This window comes from Typopeltis vanoorti, chromosome 5 (genome assembly GCF_054136105.1).
Source record: "Typopeltis vanoorti isolate ZY-2024b chromosome 5, IOZ_Tvanoo_1.0, whole genome shotgun sequence".
Taxonomy (NCBI): Eukaryota; Metazoa; Arthropoda; class Arachnida; order Uropygi; family Thelyphonidae; genus Typopeltis; species Typopeltis vanoorti.
The window spans coordinates 52,542,071-52,558,891 of NC_143553.1; the positions used below are offsets into that span (position 1 = coordinate 52,542,071).

At 34.6% G+C, this 16,821-nt stretch overlaps 1 protein-coding gene across 2 annotated transcripts in view; it reads right to left on the reverse strand.

The window, feature by feature from the left end:
• Positions 1-10,722: 10,722 nt before the first annotated feature.
• The window catches only part of LOC150106412 (octopamine receptor beta-2R-like), a 305,732-nt gene continuing 299,633 nt past the window's right edge, over positions 10,723-16,821 (reverse strand). For both annotated transcript variants that reach the window (XR_016548305.1, XM_090392432.1), the window contains one exon: positions 10,723-11,042. The gene's annotated coding sequence lies outside the window, so the exon portion shown is untranslated. The remainder of the gene's footprint in view (positions 11,043-16,821) is intronic.

Sequence of the window (16,821 nt, forward strand, 5' to 3'; positions counted from 1 at the left end):
TGACTTCAAAATAATTTCCTTGACTTGATACATTCAAATGTTTGAGTTCCTTCATAATTTGAACACAATCACACTATACAAAAGTACGCACTACATCTCCATTTACACAACTTATGACTTAAATATAAATGGTAAACGACTTGTATTCTACTAAGTCTGTGCTCCTCCGGACTGCATACTCTTTGTATAAGCAGCGCCATCTGGCGCTCTGTCTAGAAATCTCTTTGAGGTTTGATCTCGTATTACACGCGAAAACTGTCAATTGATGGAATTATTATATGGCGTCATATTTTTTTCTAAATATTATCAGGTCGACCAAGAAATTTGTGAAGGGTTAATCTACAGTTGCACTCACATGAAGATATTTAGTTACCAAACAGCCCATTGTTATCTGTAAGAAATTCTGAATTTATTTAAAAAATATTCTTAGGTTACTTCTAAAGTCATTCTATTTATTTTTAAGTAATTATATCAATATTTAAAAAGCCATACTGGTCGACAAGGCACTTTTTTTTTGATAATCTGCTTGTGGGTACGAGAGTTACCAGTTTTATTACTATAGTCATATGTATCCAGTAAGGGTACTCTAACTAGATCATGAGGATGACATTTGGACAAAAAAAAAAAAAAAAAACTTCAAAAATGACCGATAGGGGAAATACGGCGCTGTGAGTAGGATAAATAACATTAATATGAACTGAACGGTATGTGTTAGATGATCCGTAAACTGTGAGCTAAAGACAAAACAGAAATTTGAAGCCACAACGAAAAATCATCTTCTACCTTGGAGACATTCACAAACATGGCTGGACCAGAACCCACAACCTCTTGAGTGGAGAATGAATAGGGTAACCACTTAGCCTTAAGGAGACAATTTATTTAATTTTATTGCTGAAATATGAAGAAAAATCATATATTAAGAAAGTGTAGGTCAAAGACTGAAGCATAAGAGATGATAAAAATAACTACGATCCTGAAGCGGAGTGAGACGCAGCGCAGCCAAGTCGTCTTGTACCAATCTTTCTTTTACTCGATGTGGTGAGTAGTAGGGACTTAGACAGTTTATCTCTCTCCCAGTAAAATAAGATAATATATGCACGAAGATTTACGCAAACTCAAATTCTGTAACTTTAAATGTCATTTTTGAAAATGGATTCAGTCTCAAAAAAATGTAATTTGAATTTGGGTAAACGCAAGCAATTTTTTTTTACTTTTGCATTGTTTACTTTATACAAAAACATATCTAGAAAATAAATGAATGTATTAAAAGACGTGTTAAGTCGAGCGCACAAAGTAATTTAAGTTATTTCAAATTAATTCCCTGATTTACATTTCAAAAAAAAAAAAAAAAAAAAAAATTTTTTTTTTTTTGGTCCTACTCGAAGCAAACCATTTAAATATTCTTTATTAAAGATAGCAATATTAGCTGAAATATCATTAAAATACTTAAGAAGCTTAATAATTGCTAGAATAATGAAGAAAAACTGTATAAAATTCTCACGCAAGACTTATTCTCACCAGAAAAACAAAAGATTTATATCAGAAAAAGAGTAATTTATTTGGAAGTTTTTAAACCAATCCCACACATGCGTGCACTCACGGTGAAGCATTCTTTAATTACTTGCAAACAGACAGATCGTAAAGTAATTATATTAAATCGGTTTGTTTGCATGCTGGTACTAAATCAAATCTAGTAACAGATTCCATATTACAGTCTGAGTTTTAAATGCCCAAAATGTAAAAATTCACCATCACATCCTTCCATGTAAATATCTAATAATGTAGATAATAATGTAAAGGAGTATCTACCCGACCCCCCCCCCCTCAAAAAAGATAACATATAATTTCTGAATTATACTAAATTAAATATATCCTCCGTTGCTTAGTCGGTATAGACGAAGCTCTTTGTTCTGAATATTTACATCCTTCCATGTAAATATCTAATAATGTAGATAATAATGTAAAGGAGTATCTACCCGACACCCCCCCCCTCAAAAAAGATAACATATAATTTCTGAATTATACTAAATTAAATAGAGCTTCCGTTGCTTAGTCGGTATAGACGAAGCCCTTTGTTCTGAAAGACCTGGGTCCGATTCCCGTCTAGAAGGTGAGAAACCTTTATCTGGCCCCCTTCCACTAAAGGTGAGTTAGCCGGTCTCATACGGAAGTGGAGGGTTTTCACCCGGAAACTCGGGTTTTTCGTCCCTCAGAACAGGCAAACCAGCCTGTGAACACATGCGGATTTACAGTCATAAAATACATATTAATCCCTCACTAGGAGGGCTCAAACAGTCTTAAGGGATGGTCGAGGAACGGGGGAATCCCACATGAATGAATAAATAAATAAAATTAAATTAAGGTATCCTGATGAAATTTAATAAAGAACATAGGATAAATAGAACAAAGAACATTTAATAAAGAACTTAGCAAAAATCACAATTTATGTGTGCGCTGTGTATGTGAACAAAAAAAAACATTTACCTATATTAAATATATATGATAAAATTCTTCTTTGGTATTATATAACATATACAATCGTCCATATAACAATGTATTTATTTTACATATAAATCCATTGTTATAATACAACAATGAATTTATTTTACTAATAAGTAAAATATAATCTACCATTGTTATATATGGTAGATTTAAAAAAATCAGGGTCAGTTATGCGGCTACCACTAAAGCTATGGAATTCAAAGCAGGTTTAATAGACACTGAATTAGTAAAATAAATAAATAATTAAATAACTGGAGTATCCACTCTTTGTATAAATATGTTGAAGAGTCATTGATTTTTCATTGACTTGCAGCTTTATTATTTCGAATTATTAACTAATAAAAAAGTGGAAAATATTCATCCGATTTCTGAGATTTTTTTTTTAAATCTTCAATTGTTAGGCTTAACGATAAGCCTAACCATTAAAAATTAAAACTGCCATGAAGTACTCAAAGTAAGCACGAATAAATTAAAACATATTATTAACAGTTATCTTTATTAGACTATAATTAAAAGAAGAGCAAAATAGATAGTCCAAATATTCCTTCCAAGGCGACTTGAGGATGTCTTTTGCTAGGAATCAGTCTAGCGAGACGCACTTAAGAGCTGAAATAAGAAATTCAAAGACATTTTAATAGTGTCCCAATGTATCAGCTGCTAAGTATAGTCATAAATCAGCTAAGTGTTTCCATTTTCTCTCTCTTTACTCCGACTTTCAGTCTCTAGGTGTTCGGGTTTCCTGACTCAGCCAATCTTTCCATTCGCTTCTCCCACTTACGGTACATTTTACAATTTTAACACACCAAGTGCTCTCTGAAGATGTCATTTATTTGTTTATGCTCCGCAGATACACAAATGCCGCCACTGTGTGATGTATATCCATCTTCTATGCAACAAATTCTCCTTTTCACGTTGTTCACACTCTAATGCCACACTAATGTTCAAAGCTGAATTGAATGCAGGGGGACTTGTAATGTTGGCTACTTTCCCATTTGACTTTCTCTTTCTCTCTTTGGCTACAGAACGATGCCAGATAATATATTCCAGGAAAAGACGAACTTTTTTTTATTCGTTTCTACCAGAGAAATGCTGCCAATAGGAATTAATAGTATGTGTTCATATAGTTAAAAGTGTGAGGGTATTTCGTGTATCACATTTGGCTACAAATGTTATATTCGTAATCTACTGGATCGTTAACTTCCGGTAGACGCAAACAGACTTATGCTGCTAATTTTAAATATTATGTGATAATTAGAAATGAAAGATATTCCCTGAAAGATATTCTTGAAATGCCATGTTCTATGGATCCAGTCAATGTAAACACAGGATGTGACGTCACTCCATATTTGCTTGAGGAATATTATTAATGATGGTTATTATTATTATTATTATTGGATGGGAATCTCTCATGGAGTCAGCAGATCAATTTATGGATCAGGTCAATCTTAAAGCACGGACATGACGTCATCTAATGCCGTTAGCTGAAAGATGTTCCTAAACTGGCATTTGTCAGTAGATCAGGTTAATCTATATGCCGGATATGACGTCACCCGAATATATTTCTCCTCAGAGATGCTCCGGAACAACCATCGTCTATGAATTCAGTCAATCTAAATACCGGATGTCACTCCATACTATTTGTTTAAGGAACATTATTAAATATTATTATCATTGTATGCGCATCTCTCATGGAGTCAGCAGACCAATTTATGGATTGGATCAATCTAAAGCACGGATATGACGTCATTTAGATGCCATTAGCTGAGAGATGCTCCTAAACTGGCATTTGTCAGTGGATCAGGTTAATCTATAGACCAGATATGACGTCATATGGATAATCCTTCGCTGAAAGATGTTCCTGAACTAACATCGTCCATAAATTTGGACAATCTAAATACCGGATGTGACGTCACATTGATGTCATTCCCTGAAAGAAATACCTAAATTAACGTTGTTTTTTTGGACTGGATATTAGGATCTGTTTCCTCCCCACTGATGTTTTATGTATTCGCTAAACAAAGACCGAAGAAATTCCAATGATCATCTCGCTGATAAGAGACCCCACTGGAAGAAGATGAATAGGAAACTCATCCAAAAAATATAATTAATAACTTACCGCATATAATCGAATTTCAATATATGCAAGGTGGACGAGTATATCGATTGACACGGAGGTTGGGCAAGGAAAACAATAATTTATTCTAAAGTACGGTAAATCTTGAGGAAGTATTCACTGAAGTACATTATAATGGGTGGTTCGCGCCACTCAGTGTGAGATAAAATATATGATATGATTTCATCGTTGCTCGCTTATTGATACTTAATTGCTCGTTAGAACCTGAATAAGTGGCTCGTAACCGAGATTATAGCAGGGTGGTCCTTATATCAAAGGGTGGAGCGGTTAATAAAATTGAAAGTTACAACCGATCATCCTCTATTGATGTTGCACGGAAACGACAGAGAAAATAATTAGGATTATAATTGAAATTAATGGGAACAAAGAACCAGGAAGTAATAGGTTACTAATTCAGATGGAATTTAGTGTTAGATAGAAGAGTTTCTTTAAAAAAAAAAAAAAAAAAAAAAAAAACAGCTACAAAACAGGGCGGGTTTAAATGCGTACGTTGAATCAAAGATGGCGCTGATGTGCAGTGTTGAGCATTTTGACATTCCCATTATAAAGTTTACCAACAATGAGTAACTCTATTTGCGCATGCGTGCTAACATCCATTGTTAATAAGTAAACAGAGAAATGCGATTACTTGAATAATAGTGGGTATCACGATATAAAGGATATTCAAAGGGACAGTAACAAGAAAATTCGGCATCTCCCATTAACCTTTCACAACAGTTCATCGTACAGTTGGCAACTGTACCCAAGCGTGCACTGCAGTCAATGTGTGTGTGGGGGGAGGGGGGGATTAATGCATCGCATCAAAGCACTAAGACTGTCCATATTTCTCTCGGTGAATCCTATCACGCCTCTACGTCTTTTTGGATGCTCACAGCTGAGATTTTTATTGATTGCTCTTGCTTAGTTACATAAAGGCAGAAGCCATCGCACAAAATACAAGAGAGGAGCACAAAACTCTTTGAGTGCGACAAAAGGAGGTTGCTGCATCCCTCTGAGTATAGAGAGAAGTGAATAGCCGAGAGTAATGACTAATCTAGAAGCTTCTAAAAGGTGATAATGGCGTGTTTTCAATGTTCACACGAGTATTAAGGTTTCCTAACATCGTCTGTTTCCTCCACATCTTTGGAGTTCAAGAAAATAATCTTAGATGTACATCTAAAGGATATATTTACAGAAAATACTTCTCCTATATATAAGATACTACCAACACTCTTCATAAACCGCAAAAAGAATCTACAATATAGAAAAATAAAATAAAATCCACACTTTTTGGCAAAAAATACTTTATTGTAAGATCCAATAGAGTGATTTAATATCTAGTCTTAAGGGAATATAACCAAGATGTTCTTTTTCTTTAGTTTTCGTGATACGAAGGCAGTATTTCTATTTCCATTATTGTTCCAACAAACGTAAACAATTTAAGTGTTTATTTCAGTTTTGTGAGTTACGAGGTTGTACAATTGTATGATTTGATTGGTATGATTTGGAAAATTAAGAACAAGTAATCAACGCACAAAAGGTTGAACTACAGCGTGTGTGTTCCAAGGTATGTTTGCACGATTTGGCTGAGGTAAACTTTATTTTCAAGAAAAATATAGGTTCTTCAGACCATACGGTGGAGTAGTGAAGCTAACCCTTTCCAAAATTAATGAAAATATAATTTCTAAGACTGTTAATATTAATGATTATGCTTATACCTCGACACTGGGCAATAAAACAGACCCCCCCCCTTACCCACCTGTACCTATTAATTGGGCAATATACTTCCAAGCATTAGTAGATTAACCTACTGTTTCTCATAAGCGCAATATCTGTCCTGGTATTCTTGCCTATCACGTGATTATAATCTTGTGAACATTTTGTGTCAGTTAAAAGAACGTAATCTGAGGTTTACGTGGCCGCACTGGCGAATCATTCCAAATTCTTGTTGATACCATTAGATATTTCATCTGAAACTATCTTGCGTGAACTATTTGATAAGATCGCTCCTGGTTCGTTAAGATAAAAATAAAGAAAGTGAGTCCACGAAGATTCCAAAAAAGAATCTCTCAAAACACTGAAATGTTGGAATCTGTCAAGGAATTTGATCCGCTTTTCCAGAGGTAGCCGATTTAAGTCGTTTGTGAAAGCAATATCCAGTAGGACATTCATCAGTGTCACAGTCCAATTAGTTACAGCGACCCCTGTGGGAAATGTCGGAAGTAGGAATTAAAAAAAAAAATTGCGTAATAAATAGAAGAATCTTTATTGGAAAAAAATTGTTATATAAATGAGGCAAAAGCAGAAAGTTGTTTTAATTCGTTTTAGGTGGGGAACAAACAACTTGTTATATATTTTCGCCCCTCCTTTACAACCCTTGCCAATTAGGAAGGTTGTTCTATTATTGGTTACAACTGCACCAAAAATATTCAGGCTATCTCGAGCTGCTCACTGCTCCAGATTTCTTGCAACATTTCCAACCAGTCGACAAACTTGGCAACCCCCCCCCCTTTCATCCTGCACTGACGAAGTATACGTGTCATTTTCAAAAGCGGAGGTGGCGTAGAAGGAATAAAAAAAAAGACTGTTGAAGAACGAAGTCTTTGTGCGATTACACAGCCGTACGTGCGTTAGTGTGTGTGTTGGAGGGGTTATCTCCCCCTCCCCCCACATTCCGTCGATCGGTGCCAAGTGACAGCGTTTCCCTACCGCAGTGTAAAAACGAACATCAGCCCGCTATGGTTGGTAAAAGATGACAGATGGCACCTGTGACATCGATGGAGCTCATGGACATGTGAGGCGATCTTCCCTCAGACTTTCTCTGGCAACAACTTTTCTGTACGTCTTTGAACTTCCGCATTTGACGGACTTGTCTGGACCTGTTCCATTAGGGATATATTACAAAACGAAGCTTCTCTGCATCCTCTTTAGCTCGGGGTAACGAACTATGATAGAACTACACCCCTCGTGACTGGTAAACAATATAAAGAAAATAACCACCCTGTAAATATATAACTTATGTAACAGATCTTTTATCGCAGCTTCCGGTATACACTTCCGGTCCGGAACTGCATCTCTTCATTTTTACTTCCGGTATGCAAAATAACACTTTTATTAGGAAATCATGGACAAAGACTGACTTACTAACCGTATGAACAGGAAAACAAACACGTGTTTGCCCCTTCAAAGTGAACAGTCAATGGGGGTGGAGGGTAGCTCACCAAATCAAGATTCAGTCTTCTTAGGTGTAGACGAAAGCAGGTCTTAGTAGAAGATCCGTTCGCTTTGTTCGTACAAAGACGTCCTCAAGTCTCAGAAGGAGATCTAGAAGAGTTTTTAATTCCGGAAATTGAAGTCTTTCACACTGCAAAATACGCAAATCAGTCACACGTGCAAATAAACTGAACTCACAGCCTTGTTTCAGCTGCAATTCGAAACAACATAAAAAATTAAATAATATTTTAAAGGAACGATGGCTAAATCTAATGAAATGCGAACAACTGACCGAGTACTAGATTGCAACTTAAAGGGATTAGTTTCTATAATAGCTCATAATTCTACTCAGACAATTATAATCCGAAGCATGAACAATACTTATAACAGTCTATATGAAAAAAAGGTTTGTTCCTTGCTTTGCTTTAAACAAAGATGGATATGACGTCATAATTCTACGAAATATACAAATAAATGGCATTGTTAAGAACGCCACACGTGTACTCGCTAGCCTCTCCTTTCACGACTTGAGACACTCTTGTGTATTAGTTACTATATAAACTAATATTGATATAAATTAATATAGCTATTCGATTAAGGTATCGATTAGCTATTATTTACATTTAAATTATAATACATATTCATTGAATTTTATACAACTAATATTTCACTGGTAAGATTAAAACAGAATAATCTTTCGTGAGAAATCGACATTTGTCAGTACATACAGCTTTGTTTCACACTGCGCATGTGTAAGTATGTAGCCAATCGTGAACTAGCTTCTATTAAATAACTGGTCTAAAACACCAACTGATTTTTATTCTACTCTTTATTTGCACTCTGTCGAGGATTCTTCCCATGTAGTTTTTCTCATTTTTTTTATTTCTTTTTTCATACACAGTCGGATATTTCTAGAATACCAGACAACTTCGGGATAATTATTACGTCACAGTACGTCACTTTTGTTAATTTCATCCATGACTATGGAGAACTGTAGGAGTTAACAACAGAGGAAATATTCACAAAATATAAAGCTTAAAAACATTAAAATAATTGGCATATTATTATAATACAGTATTTAACACCGCTTATGAGCAATTCATACTTAGTTTATTAGTACTCTTTCATGGTTTGGATTTACAACAGATAAGGGTGTTAGAAAATACGATGAAGTCACACCGACTAGGATAATTAGCCCACAAAACAACAAAGTACTACAGAGCATAATGTCTTATTGTAGTCTGCCATGCTGGCAACGATGGCTGGTTTGAACGATCTCCTATATAAAGATACTTAATTGGTTGCATTCCGTATGGTTTTGATTTAATCAACAATTTTTGTAATGAATCCTAAGTGATTAACTTAAAAAAAAAACATTAAAAAAATATTTTAAGTGTTATGTATTTCTAAAACTGACCGATTATTAAAAGAAGCAGCTGACAACAATAAACCAATCACAGGATTTCTTTGCCTGGCAAACTTGCAACAAATTTAATTGTTGGTTTTCATTGTTGTTATTTTTAACTTTTTTTTTTTTTTTCCATAAAACAAGCAATCACTTATTCTAACGTTACTAATTGCTGGCCATTGTTTAAGCAGAAAAATAGACTACGGCCCTTAGAATACTGCGCAGTCTCCTCACCTAATTAACTACCACTACTTTATTGCATATAAATATCTTTCTCCTTTACAAGAAAGTGCGAAATTTAATAGCCTCAGCATCTTTGAAGGACAACGGGCAAGCTTGGATATTTTTATAAAACTTCTTTACAAGGCATCTGTGTATTGGTATGATATGATACAGGAAAGAATTGGTAGTTTAAATTACTGGGATCTTTCCTAATGGACTTTATGACCCCTCTTTGCTTCTTTCTTACTTTCTCTTTCCGAATGCATTCAAATTAGTTCACACTGAACATCTGCTAGTAGGTATTATTTATCGAGTTAGGCTTAACGTTAGGCCTAAGAATTGGGCTTATTTCAGCGTTAGGCTTAATTAGGCCTACTTTCGCGTAACGGTCACATATCAAAAACCTGTTCACTGTACGATTTTATCTGATTTTGGTTATTGGCGACATTCACACGTTATTTGAATTATTATTTAGCGTGGTTTAGTGCCGCTCTAATGTGTTCTGTACAAGAAGACTTCGAATCCTAGGTGTAAATTTACTAAGCTGAATGCAATCTAAACTAGGTGTTGATTAGCACATAAAAGTTTTTATTTTCTTTTAATATTAATAAAATGCTAAAGTTTGGTGAAAACTCCTAAAGGCACAATGTTATGGAAGCTGTGGTTATATATATATATTTTTTTTTTTTTATCCCTTTTGGTTTACCACTTTTATTAGCTCTAGCAGTGATGTCTGAGGTTAAAACTATTTACCAAAAAATCTGAGTAGCTCTGCACATGAACAGATGCATTGTTGGAAACGTGGCAAGTGACATATGCTCTCACATCACACACATGATTTGGTTTTAACGTGATAACATCCCATGGTTATTCACAACTTCTAAAGTTAAATTGCGTTTAACTGTAATAATTTCTTTGAATGTGACACAATAATGTTTTGTTATTACAACACTGACAATATTTATACATTAATGTTCCAAAAAATACTTCCAATCCTCACGACTAACCACCAACATAATTCTGTAAGCAGCTATTTGCATATGCATAGGTGACATAATATTTTTTCTCCACAAATGCGCAAAAACATTGAGCGTATCTGCACCGGCTATATATATATATATATATATATATATATATATATATATATATATATATATATATATATATATATATATATGTATGTATATATATATATATATATATATATATATATATATATATATATATATATATATATATATATATGTATGTATATATATATATATATATATTTATCCTTCTGAGTCATTCTCTGTCCGGGGTTTAGCAATGACATATAATGACTTTGGTAGATTGGTGACAATTACGGGTCCTTTTCTCCCAGACTTGAACACAGCACTTGGTTATGATGAAAACCGAACATGTCGCTTGTCTTCATCCTCATTTTTCTGTCTCCTTCTTCTTGGCCAGTAGATGATGTCGACATTAATCAAAGGGTGCCCTTTATCGCAAGGGAAATCGCCGCACTGCTCGAGGTATCAATTGGATTGTTTCAGCAAACATAATATCCTCACAGTACTGACAGCGAAAGTGACGAGGAGATCACTGTAATAGAAAGAAGAGGAAAAAAATTATTAAGTAGCTTTAACGAGTGATGTATTTCACATAGATTGTTGGAAATTTATATTGGATTTAAATTTATATTTTGATAACTGAAATAAGTATATATCTGACATAAATATACATCATGTTCAAATTTGAATCTACAAATGTCATAAAATATTTATATTTGAATCGTCCAGTGATTCATGAATCGTTGATTTGACTACACTAAGGATCATGATTATTAGCATTTGAATCATCCAGTGATTCATGAATCATTCACGGTTGAATCTTCCTATGATTCATGAATCATTCACCACTGAATGTTCCAGTGATTCATGAATCATTCACAGTTGAATCTTCCAGTGATTCATGAATCATTCACACTTGAATCTTCCTATGATTCGTGAATCATTCACCACTGAATGTTCCAGTAATTTATGAATCATCCAGTGATTCATGAATCATTCACAGTTGAATCTTCCTATGATTCATGAATCATTCACCACTGAATGTTCCAGTGATTCATGAATCATTCACAGTTGAATCATCCAGTGATTCATGAATCATTCACAGTTGAATCTTCCTATGATTCATGAATCATTCAACACTGAATGTTCCAGTGATTCATGAATCATTCACAGTTGAATCATCCAGTGATTCATGAATCATTCACAGTTGAATCTTCCTATGATTCATGAATCATTCAACACTGAATGTTCCAGTGATTCATGAATCATTCACAGTTGAATCTTATGTTTCACAATCATCCGTATTTGAATCTCATAGTAATTCGTGAATCGTTCATATTTGAATCCTGTATTGATTCAAGAATCATTATTATTGAATCTGATGATTCACGATTGAATTTGATTTTCAAAACATTTATTATTGAATCTAATCATTCATGAAGCACTCACGATTGAATTTATTTATTTGTGATTCATTCATGGTTGAATATGATAATACACGAAGTATCGAGTGAATTTTGTTTACGAAAAATTAGGAATATTATAATTAGAAAAAAATTCGAATTATTATTATAACATTCACGATTGGCTTTAATTATCCATGAATCGTTCAAGATTGAATCTAACGATTCACGAATCTCTCATATTTGAATCTTCGAAGTGCGTCTTCGAATGATTCACGAATTATTCAGACATTTGGATCTCGTAATGATTCTTAAATCATTCATCTTCACACGTTCGAAAATCATAATGATTTATGAATCATTCAAACGTTTAAATCATTTTAATAATTCATATTTCGTTTAGCGAATGTTTGAATCTCCTGATCAGCGAATACTCAGTCGAAGATGATTTCTTCTGATGATTATTGAATCACTCATTCATAGTATATCGTCTCACGAATCATTTACCACTGATCATGATTCTGATGACGCAAGAATGATTCAGCCAATTCATCTTCTAATTTGTAATTCGTTCGACAATGCTTGAATCTCTAAATTATCAACAATTTTTAATATTCCATTGATTCATAAATCTCTATGGGACATCTTTAATTATTCTGATGATTCACAGATCTGTATGAGGTTTATGGATCATGCAATGATTAGCAAATCTAATGATTCACGATTCTCTTAGCATCTTTATTTATGAATAAATCAAATGGCTTTAGTAGGTCGCACTATTATTAGTGGTGGCTCGTGGCTTGAAATCGTGTGGGTGCTGCAACTTTCGAAATATACATACACACTGTATGTACAGTGCAGTGGCGCACCCAGAGGGGGGGGGGGCCAAGGGGCCGTGGCCCCCTCCAAAGAAAAAGGAAAAACACTACAAAATTTTCGAAAAATCTTTTCCTAATTAAAATTCATTTCTTTTTTTAATTTATGTTGTGTCGGGTCTTCTATTTCAATACTACTTATGAATTAACGATCATTGCAGATGCTCAGTCATAGGTCGTATGTGATGCGCAGTGTGTATTCTCAAATAGTCTACTCAACTCGTCCCCCCCCCCTAAGATTAAATCCCGAGTGCGCTACTGGTACAGTGTATACGTGTTTGGGTTCAAATTTAAAAAAAAAAAAAAAATTAAACATGAAAAAATATTATTTATTATCGATAAAATTATAGGGTTTGGTACAATTCAAAATTACTTAAAAATAAAATCCATTTCTTTAATTGTAATTAAAGGAATGCATTTACTATTTTTGTACATTACAATTAAATCCTTTAATTGTAATGTCCAAATATTTAAAGAGACGGAGTAAACACGATCAGCACTACGAACACTCTACTACTGGCACAAACTGCATATAAACAACAGTGGAACTGCGCGACGGACAGTGCCGCATTACGCTAATAGCTCGCATCCCACTATGACGTGCATATGCTTGCGCGCGTAGCAATATGACACTGTGGTAAACACAGTGCTGCTAGCGGCCTTCGCCCTCCTAAGTGCTACAAGATGGAGTTTTATTATTTTTTATACAAAATAAGAGAATTGTACAGGATTGTTGATGATAAAATTAAATATTACAAGCAAATATAAATAAATTAATAAATATATTTATGTATCGAGAAAAATTGAGGGTGCTGCAGTTCCGCAGTGCCTATGCACGAGCCGCCCCTGATTATTATTATTACTTCCCTATTACCAACAAGCAACTGAAAAGGGTGTGTTGAGCAGCACGTGTCATGCTAACATCTACTTACATCAGCTTATTCAAGGAGTTCGACTTAACACTTTGCTTCGTCATTTCCGGTTTGTCCTTGTCTTAATGTTCTTTGTAGTCGGCGTAGAAATCCCCCACGAGTGCCAATTATACGAATAAAACATTCTTCGCTGTTTTCACCTGCTGTTATTAGCGATTACGGTAACTTTACAAGTGCGTTGTATCCATCGCTGTATGCAGACAGAGCGGAAATTGAGTCGAGCTACACCGGAAATTACATATCCTCTCTGTTCGTTTGTCTTAGCCTTGTCGTTCGGTCGGCCACTGTTTCCTCGTCATTTTGCGGGGCCTCATAAAATGGTCACGTGTTCTAAATCGACCTCATTACGTAGAACAGCTAATGCAATATGAAGCAGTGAAGGGATCTTTTTTTTTAGGCTTTTTTTTTAAAGTTTCAACTCAATTCTGCCTCTAAAATATTATTATTAGGGTCGTTATTGAATGTATTTTCCTAAGTTTGAGGAATTTTTAAATGCTTACTAAATATAGTAGGTTTACTTCGGAAGATGATCAATAGATGGAGCTAGGGAAAGTTCTTCACATTTAGATTCAGATTTGTTTTATGGAACTTAAAAAAAGTCTCAGGAGTTTCAAAAGTGTGAATGAATGAAGAATTTTAATAAGTGTGTTCTGTCTGTCGATCGGCTAGTTTTATCGGTTTTCTTAGAGAAAAAAAATTAATTTCTGAGGAAAAAAACTTCCATCTCCGTCTGAGACAGGATAAGAATTTTGACTAAAAATATTTAGAAAAATATATCTCCTTTAGTGCCTATTTTTCAGTTGGTTTCGACGGATTTCTGTGTTCCAATCTCTTCTATGGCGCGAAGAACTTTAATCAGGACTTTTATCAATCAAAGGTGAGTTAGCTGGTCTCATGAGGAAGTGGATTTTTTCTCCGAAGATCTACAGTCATAAAATACTCGCCCTAAAGGGGGGGGGGGGTGCAGAAGAGGAATGGCAACCTCGCTGCATTAAACTGTCAACCAGGCGAGAATTGGATGGGAAGATGGATGGGATGTTCCTCTTTGACTAGATTAGCAAATAAAAAGTATATCTAATAAGATGTTACTGAAACCAACACAGCTGAACTATAAGAATCACAAGGAACTATCTGAGCCTCTTTCAACCCTTGAGGATGAAATCTACACTTTTCTTAACGGAGATTCTGTTGCTCAGAACTAGGTCAGAAATAGCCAAGGCTACGAGACCAATGTGTTGTGCTGGTGACGTGTGTATTCTCCTGAGGCCTATATTTCGGGAAGAATAATTCCAATTTTCGCACACGAAAAACGTCACCACAACGACATGAGACCTACTAACTCACCTTTCGTCGAAAAGCTCTCAGAAAGTTTCTTCTTCTCGTAGATGGTATTCGAAATAAATTTTTCTAACAAACGAAAATTATTAATACCAAACTGAACTGACTTCTTTTTTTTATATCCTGTTTAGAATAATGTAATTTTTAAAATATAGATATGGGAATTATAAAAGCAACAAAACTTCATTTTCGTACCCATTATTCTAATGACGTTCCTTCCCATTGTTGCTTAACCATCGCAAACTACTTTATTCTTTCCTGCCTCCGCGGGGCGTTTTCAAAACTCTAACATCTGTTCTTTACACAGCGAAGACAATTTGAAATCTAAACGAGGTAAGAAAGTATAGCCGCGAGGCTGATGAGATATCGTGAGCTGAGATGTGGAACTTTAAGAGGTTCCGTTCTTAAAATACGACCTGAAAAAGTAGACTTCGTTGTGGTTAGCTTAAGGCAACTTTTCTGCACACGAAAAAGCTTGATGTAATTAAAATTACTAAACAGAACTTTTTTTCTTATTTGTCTCCAACAAAGTAAGATCCACTTGTGCGATGGAAACCTTTCAGAAGTCTGTTGGGTCCACTCGCTTGAAGATTTAACGTTAACGACTGCAAAATAATCACAAAACTGAAGTGTTTGGGCAGAAGGAAAAATGAGAAGAGGTCGTTTTGTTGTGGAGAATACAGCAGACTCTTCCTCCGCTAGGATCGCATGGAGCTTATCAATTTTGGAGTGCTGAATTAACAGTGCAATTGTAGCTCTTTACTTCTGAGATTCGACAGTTATGTGTGTGTGTGGGGGGGGGGGTAATACCATGAAATGAAATAAAAGCCTTCTTTAGCTTCTTCCATGATAGACAACAACAGATTTTTCTTGTCATCATATTTATTTCCAACAAGAAAAAACGGCTTTTTCGGAATTTTTTACATGATAGATAGATTTTTTGTTGCTTTTTTCCAAGAGGGAAAACAGGCTTTTAGGGGGGGGGGGGGAATCTACCATAACTAGAAAAGTTTTCAAGCTCTTAAAAATGGAGAGCAGTTTTTTCTTTTGTTCTGCGAAAGTTCTTTTCCAAGAAAAAACCTTCTCTATTTTCCAAGCAGGAAAAAACTAGCTCTTTCAGAGGTTTCTACCATTATGCTTTTTCCAAGATTAACAAAAAAAAAAATTGTCACGAAAGAACTCTTTTCTATCAAAAGAAAGATGAAGGAAAATAAAGCAGTTTTTTCCTTTTTCTAGGGAAAAAACTGCTTTATTTTCGTATAGCATATAGAAAAACGAACCCGCTTTATTAACCAAGAAGAAAAACTTATTTTATAAGTAAAGCTTATTCATGACCAGAGCAAGTAAATGAGTTACGATCTCCTTAGTGGAACCCATTCAAAGTCATGCCATCCAGTAGACACGATAAAGTTACCCCTAGTAAATTATGTGCGATAAAAAACATTCTCATCAACAAGCTTATGTACTTCATAGAAGAAAAAACTGCAGGGTGCACTGTCAGAGTTGGGAATTTCATTTTTAGATGCACAATTCTGACCGTTTTAGCTAGTTATCATCAATTAGGTTGAATATTACTATCTCTGAAAATATTAGTGGACAAATGACAGAATGGATAAGTTCTAGTACTCTTTGTATCGCATATAACTTAAATATAAATCTCCTCTTTATGAAAACAAGAAAGAAGAAACGAAGAACATATAAAAAGAAAGATTAAGATGTATTTTAGTACTTTGTAGCAGTGTTATGCATAACTATGCCATTCA